General features: G+C 37.5%; 1 long non-coding RNA gene across 1 annotated transcript in view; it reads right to left on the bottom strand.

The window, feature by feature from the left end:
- Positions 1-4,927: 4,927 nt before the first annotated feature.
- The window catches only part of LOC141490161 (uncharacterized), a 119,221-nt gene continuing 106,058 nt past the window's right edge, over positions 4,928-18,090 (bottom strand). The window contains exon 3 of the long non-coding RNA XR_012469074.1: positions 4,928-5,358. This is a non-coding gene — a long non-coding RNA (uncharacterized LOC141490161). The remainder of the gene's footprint in view (positions 5,359-18,090) is intronic.

Here is an 18,090-nt window from a genome sequence, read left to right as displayed (position 1 = left end):
TTTTTTTTTAGATTTTTCAAGGCAATGGGTTTAAGTGGCTTGCCCAAGGCCACACAGCTAGGTCATTATTAAGTGTCTGAGGTCGGATTTGAACCCAGGTACTCCTGACTCCAAGGCCGGTGCTCTATTCACTGCACCACCTAGCCACCTCTGTAAGTGAGAATTTAAATCCAGATCTTCTGGATCCAAATCATCCTCCACTCTATCATACTCATCTGGCATAGCTCCCTCATTTTGCAGAAAAGAAATAAAAAGATCAAAGAGGGCAAGTGATTACTCCAGTGTCCCACCTTTATCAAATAACAGACAAGGTGGGAATCCAGAATCCCTAATCTGCAATCCAGTGCTGCACCCACCCCACCACTGCCATCTCCTTTCTTCTTTTTTAGGGTTTTTTTTGGCAAGGCAAATGGGGTTAAGTGGCTTGCCCAAGGCCACACAGCTAGGTCATCTTTAAGTGTCTGAGACCAGATTTGAACCCAGGTACTCCTGACTTCAGGGCTGGTGCTTTATCCACTGCACCACCTAGCCGCCCCATCTCCTTTCTTCTTAAGGCTTCTGATGATCTTTTAAACTTTCCTGGGATGACTACATCATCACCAAGTCCTTTGCCATGGTTACTTCATGGATGAAAGAAACCCTTATCTATTGTGAATGATTGCCCTAAATAGTTCAAGACACAACTGTCTACTAGTTAGTTTGTCCCTGGTCTCATTCCATCCAATTCTGACCTTGGGAACAATGTCATTCATTACAAGGCTCATACTGAAAATCTCACCTGAAGAGAGAACTCCAGAATTAATGTTCATTGTAATGTAAAAGTGACTAAAATATCAGCTCCTTTCCCAGGAGATTTTTCTCCCCTTTCGTTTCCCAGCAGCAAGACTGTAGGCAGCTACAGGCAGGAAAAAATGATCTTCCTTAACATCAACTAGATAGATTGAGTAGGTTAAACTCAGGAGTCTTCAATGAATCAATCAATATTTATTAAGTACCTAGGGATGGTGTCGGGCACTTATGCTAAGTTTACAAAATGTCTATCAAATATGATTTATTTAAACAATTCTTTAGTCCTTTTTTGGTATGTTTATCCTCTATTATTTCTCCTTTTTTTGGAGAGAAATAATTGAGGATCAACGATTTAGAGCTAGAAGCAATGTTAAAGTTTTAGTTAGCAGATTTGGTGCTGATCTTGGAATAGGGAAGGGTTCAAATCCTGCCTCACTTAGTAGTTGTATGACCCTGGCAAGCTCTTTTACCCTGTCATATAGGGATAATAATATCATCTATTTCATAGGATTACCTTGAGCATCAAAATGGTATTTACATTGCAAAAGTACTTTGGGGGCAGCTAGGTGGCACAGTGGATAGAGCACCAACCTTGGAGTCAGGAGTACCTGAGTTCAAATCTGACCTCAGACACTTAATAATTACCTAGCTGTGTAGCCTTGGGCGAGCCACTTAACTCCATTGCCTTGAAAAAAAAAAACCTAAAAAAAAAAAAGAAAAAGTACTTTGCAAACATTGATAGTTTATTATCACCACTCTCTTATTTTATAGGTGAGGGAGCCAATGCTTGGAGGTGTTCACTGACCTGTTTGAGGTAATACAAGGAATGTCAGAGGTGAAATTTGAATTTTTATCTTCTAAGTCTAAAGTAATCACCCTTTTACATGATGCCATTGCTACTAAGGTTGATGGGATGGATGGATGGAAGGAAGGAAGGAAGGAAGGAAGGAAGGAAGGAAGGAAGGAAGGAAGGAAGGAAGGTGGAAGGGAGGAAAGGAGGAAAGAGGAAAGTGGAAGGTAGGAAGGAAGGAAGGAAGGAAAGAAGGGAGGGAGGGAAGGAGGGAAGGACAATTGCAACCAAAGCCTCACAAAGCTCATTCCTTGAGTCCTAGAAATCTGGCATTAAGGTCAGCAAATTTGGTTCACCAGTGTGAAATCCATTCAGTCCAGAGATTCCTTCCATCCTCTATGATGCCTTTAAGATTGAAGATGGGAGAAAAGAGTTCATTTAAGGAGAATTCTTTTGTCTAAAATGTTCTCTTTAAATATCATTGAGCAACACCAGGCCCATCAACAGGAGATCCTCCTTTTCCCTGGAATGGGGCTGCCATAGGCCTCTGCTTGTCTCTAGGCCCAGAGACCACTAATTGGCTATGCCCCACTAAGCTCCCCAACCATTCATCATTCCACCCCCATGATGAAAGAAGTCCAAAGAAGCCAGGAGCCAGGGCTGCCAACTCCCATCGAATGGGAGCCCATCACCCCAGCCCAGACTGACAAGCAAGAAGGAGAAAGGAGAAAAGCCAACATTTGTCATTCAAAAAAAGATAAACATTTTAGAGCACAGCCCGACTGTGTCAGGAACGCTTCTGTGTTAATAGCACGCCTGCAAGCTTTCAAAACAAGTGTTTACCTGTCACAATAAACAGTTATGAGTGAGGAACACAAAGCATAGGGAACCGGGAGCTGGCAAGCTTCCAGCCGAGCCATGTGCAGTTAAGCTTCCAAGACTGTCATCCCCGGGAAAAGAAATCTCTTCAGTTGTCTTCGGGGGTGTCAGCCTCCATCACGCCACCTTTTTGACAGCTCAGGATAAGTCTGGGGGGGGGGGGGGAGAAGGACATACAGGAGCTGGGAGGGTGGGATACAAAGTAGGTTTAATCCTGGAACTGTAGACAAGTAGGGGAAGAGTTGGCTTAGTGACCTATTGGCCAAAGTCAAAGCCCACCAGGGCAGTCAGTCTTGGAATTCATCAATTCTTGGAGACTAAGGCCTATTCTTTCTTTCTTTCTCTTTCTTTCTTTCTTTCTTTCTTTCTTTCTTTCTTTCTTTCTTTCTTTCTTTCTTTCTTTCTTTCTTTCTTTCTTTCTTTCTTTCTTTTTTGGCTGAAATTAGCCGATATTTATTTTCTTTCCTTTCCACATATCACTCCATTGGAAGAAAAAAGAATGAAACCACAACACCTTTGTCATAAATATGCCTAATCAAGGAAAACAACTTTCTCCATTGACCATTCCAAAACCCATAAGATTAACAAAGTTGTCAGAAAAAAAAGCAAAGAAGAAATTTTGGAGAGGATGTAGAAAAACCAGTACATCTCTGCCCTGAGATCTATGCATTTAAACCTTTTTAATTTGATAGGATCATAGGGTCCCTCCCAGCTTCTTTTTTTGGTTAAGGAAACTACCTCTACCAAATACTGTTGTTATTTAGTCATGTCAGTCAAGTTCTACTCTTTGTGTTCCCTTTTAACAGTTGTATTTTTAGAGATGCTAGAGTGATTTGCCATTTCCTTCTGCAGCTTATTTTGCAGATGAGGAAACTGAGGCAAATAATATGAGGTCACTTGTTACGTCACACAACTATTAAGTGTCTGAGACTGAGTTTGAACTCAGGTCTTCCTGAGTCCAAGTTCAACACTCTAAACACTGAGACACCTAATTGCCCTGACCGAAAGAGATCTGCAATCATAGCCTAAAATAGTTGACCAAGTTTCAGAGGGATTAGGTCACTTGTCCATGGTCTGGTCATGGCTGTAGACCATGGCATAGAAGGATCATTGATTTTAAAGGTGGACAGGACCTTAGAGATAACCCAAGTTCGAATCTCTCCTTTCATGAAAGAATAGACTGAGGCCCAAGGAAATTGAATGACTTGCCCAAGGACTCTGATCTAGAGATAGAAAGAACATCCTAGATCATCTAATCCATCTTCATTATTTTACAGGTGAGGAAATTGAATCGTAGAGAAGTGAAGGGATTTGTCCAAGGTCACACAATTAGAACATGTAAGAAATGGCTTTTGAATTCAAGGCTCTGATTACAGAGCTCTTTCCAATGTAACAGGCCGTATGTATTTTGCATTTGCTTATATTTTGATCATAGAGTCCTCAGCCTAGAGGAAGAAGATTTGTTTCATTATCTACAAGCAAATTTTTGTTGCTTTCTAACAAGCTGGTGGTTCTGAAATCATAGACAATAAACTGTTGGAGTAATAGGGTCACAGACCAGGTGATGTCAAATCTTCTACTCAGAAGAGTCAACCTTAGTTTTAATGGTTTAGATTTTCAGTAAATTCTTTGTCTTCATGGATGAGACTTCTTGAGGCATGGGGGTGGGGTTGACATGGGAGTTAGAAATTTGCCTCTAAGGAAAGAGGTCATTAGCATAGTGCCTACTTCCCAGAAAATCCTGATTAACACATTTCAGACCTTCAGAAAATGGGCAAAACTCCAATGTACTTTGTTTAAAGTCCAACCCATTTCTATTTTCCTTTATGTCTGATCCAAGGTTCCCCCCATACTCAGGCAACTTAAAGAATTGATATTTTATTTGATATTCTTTTGCTTTTATATTGCTTTGATATCCTAATCAATCAACTAGTCAATCAACAAACATTTATTTGCACGTTCTCTGTGCCACACACTGTGTTGGGTGCTAGAGATATAAAGACAAAAAAAGAAACAGTAGATGTTGTAGCTGATAAGATAGCATGTACATAAGTAGCTACCTACAAGATATAGAGAGGGTAGAAGGAAGGTAATTTTGGAGAGGAAGGCCCTAGCAGCATGTGTGGAGGGAGTACTGGGAAGGCCTTAAAGAAGATGGCATCTGACTTTTGCTTTGAAAGAAGTCAGAGGAAATTGGGAATTAAAGGCACCAGGGACAGATCAAAACAAAGGCACATAGATGGGAGGTGGGAGGGATAAATGAGAGGAACAATATGTTGGCCAATATGGCAGGAACATAGAGAAAGCATTAGGACCAAGAAGACCAATAGATCCTTTCCTTTTCCCTATCAAGAGAACCATACCTTTTAAAACAAATTTTCAAAAGAGAGAAAGAAGAAAGCAGTTCAAAAAAAAAATTAACACATCAACAAATTCTAAAGTTGTAAATCGATTCCACACCCATAGTTTTTTGACTTTACAAAGAATCAAAAGAGCAGTGAATTTTCATAACTCTTCTTCAGGGCCAACCATGCCTTTGTAATTATGTAATCTTCAGGTTTGATCTGTTGATTCTTGTTATGTTTTCCATTTACAAGGTTGCAGTCATTACGTATATTATTTTTCTGGCCCTGTTTATTTCACTACATCAATTCATTGAAGTCTTCCCATTCTTCTCTATATTCATCATATCCATCCTTTCTTATAGCACAGTAATATCCCCTTACCTTCATGCATCCTAATTTGTTTAGTCATTCTCCAGGCAATAGGACTCTATTTTGTTTCCATTTCTTTGCTATCAGGTGATTTCTTTTTTAAATGAACCACAAACCACAGCTCAAGTCTGGTTTTAGTCAAGTGGTGGAGTCCAGAGGTATCCCGAGGGTCCAAAGGAGGCTTTTCTGAAGAAAAGAAACAAAACAAAACAAAAACACAAATGTCTGCTTAATGAGTAACAGAAACAATGGGAGTCCAAAGTAATAGAAAAATGATGTTTTGGCATGATTTCCATCTGGTTGCTTTCAGAATCATTCTTACAAACCACTGAAAATGCAGCAGCACATATGTTTTAAGGACTTGGAGAAATTTCATACTAAGAATGCAAGACCTGGTCCATCACTGGTTGTTAAGCATGGTGTTCAAGTTCCACTGCCAATCCTATTAAAAGGGTTGTTTGGATGCTTGGGTAAGGGATAGAGTATCCAAACATAAGGAAAATTCCTGCTGTGTTCGATCCTGTGTCAACACACAATTATTTCCCATGTTGTTTCCAAGGGAGCTCTGGCTGCCATTTTAAACTAGCCCTATAACAACAATTGGATGGACAATTTAAAGGGAACTAGTGAAGTTAAAGACCTGATTCATTTAGTCCTCCCCGATTCCCCTAATCAGAGAAAAGGGCCATTTCTGTTCCATTGGAAACTAGTCCACATTAGCCAGTTGTTTGGCTTGTGTGACCTGTAAATTCACTCAAAATGACCTAGGCAGATAAATGCTTGAACTATATCTCCAATAACACTGAGTCATGTTTCACATGTAGTACCCCCTTGGGGATGGATGATGCTCCCCTCTCCACTTTAGGGCAGGCTCAAATATCCTATGACTATTTCCCGTCAAACACTCTTAATTGGCTACAGAGTCAGAATTCCATGAATAGAAGTGGCAATCCCCAAAGCTCGAGCCTCTCAAGGGTCAGATGTGGAAGGGGATGTTGAATGGAGATTCATTTCCCTGCACCTTGTCTGCAACCTTGAATTTATAGCTTCCTGGATAAGCCTAGGTCTAAGATGTGCCACTTCCTGCTTTTCCTTTAGTACAGGGCCTTATGAGTTTTAAATGGAAGCCATTGTCTTCCCCTTCCAAGATCCCCAAGTATTATGCTAACAGTTACTGGAGTATTTAAAAAAAATAACAGTAGCACAGTAGCTGAGAGGGGAAGAGTGAGAGACTAAGGGAGACAGAAACAAAGAAAAAAGGAAGGAGGGGAGAGACAGAGATAGAGACAAAGACAGAGAGACAGACAGGGACACAGAGAGAGGACAGAGACAGAAACAAAGAGGACAAAGGCAGAGAGGGACGGAGACAGAGAGACAGACAGAGAGAGATGGGGGGGAGGGAGGGAGGGGGGAGAGAGAGAGAGAGAGAGAGAGAGAGAGAGAGAGAGAGAGAGAGAGAGAGAGAGAGAGAGAGAAAGAGAGAGAGAGTGAAGCAAGCACATTGGAAAGAAAAGAGAGACCAATTGGCTTAGAGTAGCCCATACTCAATAGAAGTAATATGTAAAAAAGCCAATTAGCTGCCTTGTTATAAATTTTGAACTATAAAGGTGACTTTGAACAGGGAAAAGGGAGAGATAATATGGAGAGTCAACAAGATTTGATGACTGATTAATACTGGTCTCACTAGACCATTCTACCTCCTTTTGTAGCTACACAAGTATCAGATGATATCTATTTTAACCCTTCTTGTGCACAGCCAATATTGTTCCAATTACTTATACCTAAGTCATATCTCTCTCCTTGCCTTTAGACAATCTGCAGTTCAGATTCATTAAAGATGTGGCACTCTATTATTGAAGTTATTCAGTTGTTTCAATTGCATCCAACTCTTTGTGACCCCATTTGGGCTTTTCTTGGCAAAGATGCCATTTCCTTCTTCAGCTCATTGTACAGGTAAGGAAACTGAGGTAAACATGATTAAATGACTTGTTCAGGGTCACATAGCTAGTAAGTGACTGAGGTTAGATTTTGAACTCAGGAAGATGAGTATTCCTGACTCTGTGGCTGGTGCTCTATCCACACAACACCAGTTGCCACATTTATATTGCTATGGCAATATAAAGCATAGTCATTGAGATAATCTATTAATCAACAAAGAACTCTCAAGTGTCCACTATGTTCCAAGTACTGTGATAGAACTTGGAACATTAAAAGTCAAGAATAGAAAAAAATGACTTCTATCAGGGAGCTTTCATTGTCTAACAGGGAAGATAATAAATGTATATGTGTATATAAAATATATATGCATGTATATACACACATATATATATTCCACACATAAACATTTATATACACAAATTTACGTGCATTTGCTACATATATATTTATCCATTTATATACACAAATGTATGTGCATGTTTGCTACATGTATATTTATCCATTCATATACACAAATTTACATGTACACATTTGCTACATATATACATTTATTTACACAAATATGTGTATATGTATGTTTTCTGCATGAATACATTTATACATAAATATGTGTATGTTTGCTACATATATATTTATATACACAAATATGTGTATGTGTTTGCTACATGTATACATTTATATATACAAATATGGGTATGCTTGCTACATATATACATTTATATACACAAATATGTATGTATATGTTTGCTACATCTATACATTTATCCACACAAATATGTGTATATGTTTGCTACATATATTTATCCATTTATATACACAAATTTACATGTGTATGTTTGCTACATATATATATTTATTCACACAAATATGTGTATATGTTTGCTACATATATTTATCCATTTATATACACAAATTTACATGTGTATGTTTGCTACATATATACATTTATTCACACAAATATGTGTATATGTTTGCTACATATATTTATCCATTTATATACACAAATTTACATGTGTATGTTTGCTACATATATACATTTATTCACACAAATATGTATATATGTTTGCTATATATATTTATCCATTTATATACACAAATTTACATGTATATATTTGCTACATATATATTTATACATTTATATACGTAAATTTATGTGTACATGTTTGATATGTATTTATTTATTTATTTACTTATATACCCAAATATGTGTGTATATGTTTGCTACATATATATTTGTTAAGTAAGTGCTGGGGAGATATTATAAATTATATAGCTATACATACATATATTTGTTATCTTCTCTCTCTATATAAATATGTATATGAAAAAATACAGAATAAATGGAAAGTACAAATAATATACTGTACAGAAATCCAAGGTTGTTCAGGAGGGAGAATTAGGAAAGATCTCATATGAAAGGAGATGCTTGAGTTGATTCTTCAAAGAAAAGAGAATTTCTAGTGAATTAACTTCATTTGAATTGATTTGTAAGAAGATCCCCCTTTGGGGAATGTGATCTATCTTGGCCAGATTGTGAGTTCCTTGCGGGTTGCCATTGTTTCATTTTTGTCTTGCCTCCATAGTAGGTGTTTAATAAATGTTTGTTGATTGATTGCCATTTCTCTTTATATGATCAATTATTAATATGGTTCCTTGCGTGGCACTGGCACTTGATATATTTTGTTGTATGAATGGTTGAACTAATGAAATCAAACAGCACTTTCTATATGAAAAAATAAGCCAATAAACTCATACTATATTGGAGTGCTGAAGGTAAGAACCTTTATAGAAGGAAGAAATCATGGATTAAAGTATTTGGGAGTGGAAGGGGAGTTCTACTAATAAGAACTGATATTTAGGTAGGACCTTGCCTCCATCTATCTCTTTGGATCCTCATAATACCACTGGGAGGTATGTTCTTCAGGGACCATCATCATCTCTGTTTTATATAAAGAAAATTGAAGCCTTGAGGGATAAAAAATGATTTGAGATTATATATCCAGGTGAGGATGTACCTCTCTCCTTTTGGAAGGTACTTTGGAGGCCATTGGTTGCAACCTCCTAGAAATGAGGAGAGTATGTGATCAGTAAATGTTGGAGATGAGATGTGAGCCCAGGCTGTCTAACTTTATATCAGCCACTCAGTATACTTATCAATAAGATGGTGTAGGAATTAACTTGGATCTTAAATCATGGCTAAGAATTGGCCATGATTAGAGATTTATATCTTAGAGATCATCTAGTTCCACCCTCCTCATTGTACAGATGAGGAAATAATGTCAAAATGATCAAATAGTTAGACCAAGTTTATCCAAATATGGAACAGTTCCAAATTCTCTGCCCTTTTCACTATACCACAACAAAACAGATCAGAGCATGTGTCTCATCCCAACCAACCAGTTATCCAATCCATCTGGCCATTATTTCAGCTGATGTTGCCTTATTTGGATTCAGTTTGATCACTTCCCTATTGAACTTCTAGAATCCACTTTCTGGGTCTCTGGAGAAGATGAACCATTCAATCTCGGAACTCTGGTCATAAGAGTGATCCATCTTGATTTACAACTGGGCTAAAATTCACATGAACCATGGCTCATAATTGGTTTACATTCAAACCAATTCTACCTGAATTGCCTCACCATTTACTCATTTTCCTGTATCAATTTCCTTTTCATACTCAAATAATAAATATAATTATATTTAATAATAAAATCTATACCATCACTGCCTATCAAATGACTACCTTATGAGTCAATTAACTCCTCATTCCTATGACTCCCCAGCCCTCAGTCTCCTTACCTGTTACCACTTCTCTACATGTGTTATTTCACCCTATTATGTTGTAAGATGTTGTTTTATCCTATTATGATGAAAGTAAGGACTGTCTCATTTGTGTCTTTATATTCCCAATACTTACCATTGTTTCTGACACTCAGGAAGCACTTAATAAATATTTTATTGATTTCTTTCCCCTTTACTCTTCATTCTTTTTCCTCCTTCCTCATTTCTTTTTCTTCCTTCTCTTTTCTTTTCATTCAACCCATGCTACACTCATCCAACATTAAAAATCAATATACACAAAACACTGATCAACATGAAAGGAAATTACGGAAAATTCAAAATGGTGGCACAAATTGCAGCTAATCACAGGAAAAAAAGAAAACTATTATTCCAGAAACCTTTGTTCTTTCAGGTCATGATTTTAAAATTCCATTCTAAGGGTAATTGAACTACTCAATGACCACTTTGGGTAGCAGAAAAGAGCTACAATAGGAATTGTAATTGTTTATGAGATCTCCTGATTCCAGACAGACCCTCAGAGTCACATGTGACATGAGTGGATAACAATACTGGATCCATTTTTTAAAAATAAGGTCAAAAGGGAGGTTCCAAGTATAGGACTGTAGATTTAACCCCCACTTTTGTGGCTTCCATGCTGTTATCTCCATGGACAAAATTTAAATCCCAACCAGCAAAGTAGGAGTTGGAATTAATGAACTATGAAGGAAGAAAAAAATTGGTATTTAAAGTGTTTATGAACACTGGCCCATGCTTGACTGGAATAAGGCTCTTCAGCTAGAGTCTAGGACATTCATCATGTCTCAGAAAAAAATTTCTAGTACTTAATATTGCCTCACAGGGCTGGGAGGGGTGGAAGTTGTTTGATATAAATACACATTGGAGAGGGAAGGTCTGGAGCAAACTGCATGGGTTGGCTGAGTTAGCCGTGGTGACAGTGGCTTGCGGAGAGATGGACTATGGGCTGCAAACCCCTGGAAACTTCATTGATCCCCCCTCCCCCATTGCCTCTAGGATAAAATAAAAATGATTCAGTTTTACATTTAACCATTGAGCTCTAGCTTACAATTTCTGCTTTATTTTCTTTTATTCCTCTCTTCAAGTACATATGCCAACCCTCACCCTTACGTTTTTGCATGGCTACCCCCCACCACATTACAATCAAATGTTTCCTCACATGTGCTTTTTAAAATTCTTAACTTCCTTCATGATTCAACCCAGGTGCCTCATCTAAGGAAAAAACTCTCCTGATTGACTCAGTTGTTAACGACTTTTTTCTTAAATTTTATTATGTTTGCTTACGTGTATATATGGAGCTTTGTATATTTGGTCAGTATCCACTGTGTATGTACTAGAGAAATGGAGAAAGAAACTATTCTTCTCTTTGCTGGTAGAATGACTTCAACATACTTGGCACTTAATAAATTCCTTTGATAGTGAATTAAAAATATTTGAAGGGATGGATTTGCTAAAGTCAATTGTTAAATTTTCAGTATGAGCTTTCCACCTTAGAAACGGGTAATTGCTACAAGTCAGGGATAGATTTATTGTTCTGTTGATTATCTAAACTTAAGTGTTCATAACACAAATTAAATTCAAAACTGCGTGTATAGTTATGTTTTTCCTGGAGTTGGTTGTTAAACATTTACCAGCATGTTTTCAGGACTGTTTCATAAAGATTACTTGAACTTAGCAGGAACGAAGGAGAAGGCTCAAGAAATAAAGTAGTCATCAGACTGGAGGTCTGGTGATAGAAAAGGAAGGGGCAGAGAAATAGGAAGAAGGGAGGAGGAGGAGGAGGAGGAGGAGGAGGAGAAAAAGAAGAAGAAGAAGAAGAAGAAGAAGAAGAAGAAGAAGAAGAAGAAAGGAAGGAAGGAAGGAAGAAGAAAATGATGAAGATGATGAGACAAGAGAAAGATGAAGCATAAGAAGAAAAAGACAAAGATGAAGAAGAAAATGAAGCAGAAGCAAAAGTTTATAAAGTTATTGAAGGTTTCCAAAATGATTTACATCCATTATCTCACTTGAGCCCTCCAGGACAGGATTTCAGTGAATGGAAATGTTGTTCAAAGGTTCTTCAGATTTTAGTTGAAACTAACTTTTGAATGGGTTATTAGACTAAAGAATGTATAAGCCCACCTAGATTTTAAAACAGTAACCAAAATGGCAATGGTTGTGGGATTGTGAATCGATATTCCTATCTAGAAAAGTTTGCATATAAGTCTGGCAAAGAACTGTGTCTGTTGAATGAAACCAAACAAAGTTAAGTCCATGAGATTCAATTCCAGGAATTTACTGACTGAAAAATAAATTGTGATAAGTCACAAAAAGTTCCAAAGAACATCTCTTGGGCATGAAGAGGATGTGACTTGTATGGGGAGGGTTTCCCTCAATAATTGGCCTTTTGTAAAACAGATGTTGATATATATATATATATATATATATTACATATATATATATATATATATATATACATATATATATCCTGAAATAGGCATTTTATGCCATATATGGAAACTTATAGCTAGACTCGTAGAATGCAAAGTCTGAAAGAAACCCCGGAAGTAAACATATCCTTCATTCTACAGAAAAAAGTCAGTTAATCAGCCTGTCCAGGGTCACCCAGTCAGGCATGGATGGCATTTGCTTTCTTGCTTTTCCTAATAAAACCAAATGAAGCAAACAGTTTGAGATAACTTTCTCCTCTATCTGTGGAACAAATCCCATCCATTGTTTGAGGACCTGGTAAGCAGAATCTATCACTTTTCTGAAGATCGGTGATACAAGATGAGCTTTTGCATCAGAGCTTAGTGCTCCATCCCATCCATTGACAAGATATGTGCTCGGCTGAACCACCTGCTCCTGCCCCTAATACATTGTGACACCCTATTACACTTCTGCCTTTATGAGCTTCCAGGGAAATTACATTTGAAATTATAGCATACAAGTCTAATGGAAAATCTAATTGTGCCAGTGATGGTTTATTTATCAATCATTTATCATTTTGATTTATAAGGTGCCTAGACTGATTCAGAGAGGACTAGTGTTTAAAACCCTCCCATACAACCCAATAAATGGTTGGAAAGGACAAAGTAAAAGACACTCCTAACGTTGTTTCCCTTGGCTAATCTCCCAATGCTATTCAGAGACCCCACCTGCCTGAGCAAAGGTCTATTGAACCAGAGCCAGAAAAATCAAGAGATTAGTCTTAAGACTGGAAAGACAGATGAGTCCCATATGTCTAAGAAGAAAATCCATTTGTTGAAACCAATGACTTTGCAACACGTGGCAATTGGAAGAGGTCCATTTTAACCTAGTCAAAATAATAATATGTATAGACCCACCCATGCAAAGATTCTTATCTTCATTCATATATTCTTTTAGTGATAAAGCATGTACTTGGCGTTAGATGCAAGGGATACAAAACAAAAGTGAAATGGTCCTTCACTCATGATGCCATGGCTAGAACCTTGGAAACAGGAGGATAGGAGTTTGAATCCAGCTTCTGATACTTACTAGTTGTGTGACCTTGGGCAAGTCACCTCGCATCGATCTCCAGTTGTCTTGATTCATATCTGGCCACTGGACCCAGATGGCTCTGGAGAAGAAAGTGAGGCTGGAGACTTAGTACAGCCCAGTCTCACTCAAATCTAATTCATGTGCCTGTCATGACATCACCTCCCTGATGTCATAGTCTTCTTCAAGAATGAAGGACAAGGGGCGGCTAGGTGGCGCAGTGAATAGTGCACCACCGGCCCTGGAGTCAGGAGTACCCGAGTTAAAATCTGACCTCAGACACTTAATAATTACCTAGCTGTGTGGCCTTGGGCAAGCCACTTAAGCCCATTGCCTTGCCAAAAAAAAAAAAAAATGAATGAATGACAAGCATTTCATTCTATTGGAATAAAATAACATATGCAACTATAACACAAAGTATAGGCTAGCTATGGAGATTAGACATGTGCTTTTATTGTTTTGGGGAATTCCCAAATGAAGAAACTCCTTCTTTCATACAGATTGGCTCCTTCTCTTTGAATTATAATCATAAATGATGTTCAGCATCACACAGCCAGTATGTGTCAGAGGCAGAATTTGAACCTAAGTTAATAGACAGTTTCTATCCATAATGCCATACTGCTTCCTCCATATAAAATGCATGCAAAATAAACCAACAGTGATTTGAGAATGAAAAGTACTAACAAGTATTTCTTTTTCTATTAATTTGAATATTTGATATTTTATAAATATTAATTCAATTATACTGATAATTTTGCTGGCATAAAATTGGGCAAAACAAATTCCACTGATTTCTATAATTTTCATTTTTTGTGAGCTTTCATTTTTGGCATTTTGATTTTTCTCTCTTAAAATATCAGATAGGAGCGGCTAGGTGGTGCAGTGGTTAAAGCACTGGCCCTGGAGTCAGGAGTACCTGGGTTCAAATCCAGTCTCAAACAATAATTACCTAGCTGTGTGGCCTTGGGCAAGTCACTTAACCCCATTTCCCTTGCAAACACCTAAAAAAAAATCAGATAACTAGGGGCAGCTAGGTGGGAAAGTGAATAGAGCATGGCCCTGGAGTTGGGAGGTCCTGAGTTCAAATTTGGCCTCAGACATTTACAAGCTGTGTGACCTTGGGCAAGTCGCTTGATCCCATTGCCTTGCAAAAAAACTTTAAGAAAACAGATAACTAATTATTTGTTTTGTTATTTTTCACCTTGAAAAACCAGCTCTTAGTTTTAATTAAAAATTCAGTTTTATTTAGCTCTTCTCTGAATTTCAGAACTTTTTGTTTTTGTGATTTTTTTTATTTATTGCCTTTCTAATGTTTAATTTTAGTTGCATACCCAGTCATTTCCTATTCTTTTTCACTATTAAAAGAAATAAATTTCTCCCTGAAGGACAATTTTAGGCATATCTTAAAAATTTTGATATATGACATTTTCTTTTATGAATTTTTAATTATTTCTATAATCAGTTGATCCACAAGTTCTTTAGCATTAAATCAATTTAGTCTGAATTTAATTCTGAATTCTTTGTTCAAATAGCTTTTCTTAAATTATGGTTTATTGTATTGTGCTTGTGGAATGTATTTTCCACTTTTACTGTCCTCAATTCTTATGTAGTATCAGTTCTGCCAAGTTCATGTCCAAAGGCAGCACCTCTGTTGTCTGAGTCTTTGTCTCAGTTAGCACTGGACTGAGGTCCTGAAGGTTATTTTCAAAGGTTATTTTCTTGCTCCTCAGGACACATCTCTGTTACACTGGCTTTTTAATACTGGAACACTAGGAATTTCTGACTTTTTGAACTCACAGTGTCAGCAGCTCTAATCTCCTTCACCTAAAAAGGAAAAGGAAAAATGCAGTCCAAGGTAAAAACAAATGGTGGGAAAGAAAAGGTTCTCAGATTGTATTATAAAATATTATTAAACAAAGCCAATATTGTACTATCTAGAGTATAAAAAGATTGATCAAGGAAACAAATTAGATCCATAAGATTTAGAAGCAAGAAGACAGAGTAAAATAATTTTAAATAAATCCAAAAATCCTGAATTATTTAATCATAATAAAAATTAAGGTTTGATGCCATTTCTAACATCTACATACACATACATATACACATAAACATACACATACACACATATACATATACACCATATACACATACACATACATATACATATACATATACATATATGTCACATTTAACCAAATGGATCTAGGATCTAGATATAATGGGTCATAGAATAAAAAAGCTACAGGATCAAGGAAAGAGATATCAATCAAAACTCTGGACAGGTGAAGAGATTTTGATCCAACATAAGTGTAAGAAAATCAAATGACACAAAATGTACGATTTTGAATATATAAAACCTGAAAAGTTTTAGAAAAAAGTCTATGCTGTTAAAATGAGAAGGGAAATAGATAATGGGAAAATATTTGCTGCAAGCTTCTCTAGTAAAGGTATGATATTCAAGATAAAGAGAATTCTAATATATAAGAACAAGTTTCACATGAAATAAGACAGTTCTCAAAAGAAGAAACACAAACTAACAACATGAGAAATGTTCCAAGGAAAGAGGAAGGGGAGGAGGAGGAGGAGGAGGAGGAGGAGAAGGGGATGGAGAAAGGGTAGGGGAAGGATGCTCCCTGAATGTCTTCCTCCCTCTGAATGGAGAGCATGGAGGGTAGACTTTGGAGAATTTTCCCTCATCCTCTGTTTTTGGAAGGGGACTCAGGACAGTCTACCTCATCCTTTCCTACTTGGTGGCAGATGGCTTGCACTGAGCAACCCCACTCCTTTTCAGCTCTTTTTGGGAGTTATTTTTCCCTTACCTTTTGAATTCTTCAAGGATGGAGGGTAATTTATGCCAGTCCCAAGCACACAACAGGTGCTTAATAAATGTTTACTGACTTGGAAATATAAATACAAAGAGAATAGGAGGAAGTTCACAAAGAGACAGAGACAAGCAGAATTGTCTTGGATTTGCCTTGCAAGTAAGACTTCAGAAATATTTGCTTTCAAATAATTCTTTTTCTCTTTTTTGCATATGAATATTATTATTTGTTGATATCAGTAAGAGAAGGGAAGGGAAGAACATAGTGGTCACATTATATTCCTTAGGGTAACGTTACTTATCCATTACAAAAAAGTTAGAGCTATTTCTGAATATTAAAATTATTTACCTGTTAATAAAAAGACTAACTCCAATATGATATCAATTTAGCAATAATTGATTTCTTGACTAGGCCAAGGTTCTCTCTACAGGGATCCATATTACTCTTCTTGGTGGAATAGAGAAGGGAAATATAGCAAGAAAGGAGGATAGGAGTTCAAAGGCTGCTACTAGACTCTCGCATAGCAGACTTTGCAGTTGCTCAGTTAAGCCAGACTTAGGTACTCTAGAAATCCCTCTATCCCTCTATCTCATTGCCTAGGACATCCTGGCATCCCCAGTGTCTCTCTCCTGGACTTGCTAACTTAATGATAGAAGACTAGATCCTCTTGGGTGTGAATCTAGGCCACTTCCCAATATTACTGTTCACTTTCCAAGCCAAAGCAGATAAATGTTCTCTTCTTCCAATCCCTGAGGTTGACTTGTGATAACTGCAGAGTCTTCCCTTGGGGCCTGAGCTGGAGCCTCATTGTCACAGGCCCTCTGTCAGAAACAGCAGGACTGATCACACATCTAATTGAGCAATGGGGATGGAGCTAAGTAAGTGACTGCTGAGCCATCACCACGGCAAGTCGATTAATTGATGAGAGACAGGGAGCTTTCTGGCGACCCTGGGAAAAGATGATGATCTAAGAAAAGTCATCAAATCACCACAGGTGCACAGACTCGCTGGCTCATGGAGAGACTGACATAAGCAACAGTCTTTATTTCTGGTGATCCAGGCATGGAATGATAACCAGAGGTAAAGGGTGGTCATCAGAGCAGCTGTCACATTTGAGCTTATGGCAGTCAATAGCACATACCATTTTTTTTTTTTATCAGATAAAAGGTGGGGAACAACCCAGCACACTTGGGCCAGCTTACTAGGGAAGGCTCAGAGACGAGTTTCCAAGGCAACGTGCCTAAACTTCCCCTTTCTCTTGCCAATGGTACCAAAGCATTCCTACTAATCCACTCAAACCATATTTCCTACAAATTCTCTTTTATTTTTTATATTCTGACGAGGCAGCATGAAATGATGGATGGTTGCAAATGACATCAGGAGAACCTAGGTTCAAATGTCACTAAAGACTGTAATTCTAGGCAATTCATCTCTCTGTGACTCAGTTTTCTTTGCAGTTTTAGAATGTCAAATACAAATATCTAGGGAAAGTAATATGATGGTATAGGTAGGAAACTAACCGTGCAATCAAGATCTGAGTTCAAATCCCCCAGATCACACAAACTGACTCTAGGACACTGGTGCATTCTTTAAACTTCTCAAAGACCAAGACAGCTCAAGACTTCTTTGAGATTCACTGTCCTTATCTCAGAGTTGTTCTGTAGATGGATGAATTCAGGGGTCAAAGTCAAGAAAAAAATATTGAAATTAAGGATGACACTATGAGAGTTCTTTGAACATTGCCTATGAAAAGTTGATCTGCTTTGGTTAGGGAAGTTTTATTGAAATCAGTGGTCCACTCCAATCTACTTTTATTATGACCAAATTAATTCATATTATATGG

The sequence above is a fragment of the Macrotis lagotis genome, chromosome 5 (assembly GCF_037893015.1).
Source record: "Macrotis lagotis isolate mMagLag1 chromosome 5, bilby.v1.9.chrom.fasta, whole genome shotgun sequence".
In the NCBI taxonomy this organism is placed as follows: domain Eukaryota; kingdom Metazoa; phylum Chordata; class Mammalia; order Peramelemorphia; family Peramelidae; genus Macrotis; species Macrotis lagotis.
Note: the sequence above shows the minus strand (reverse complement) of the source record. Positions and strands in the feature narration are given on the sequence as shown.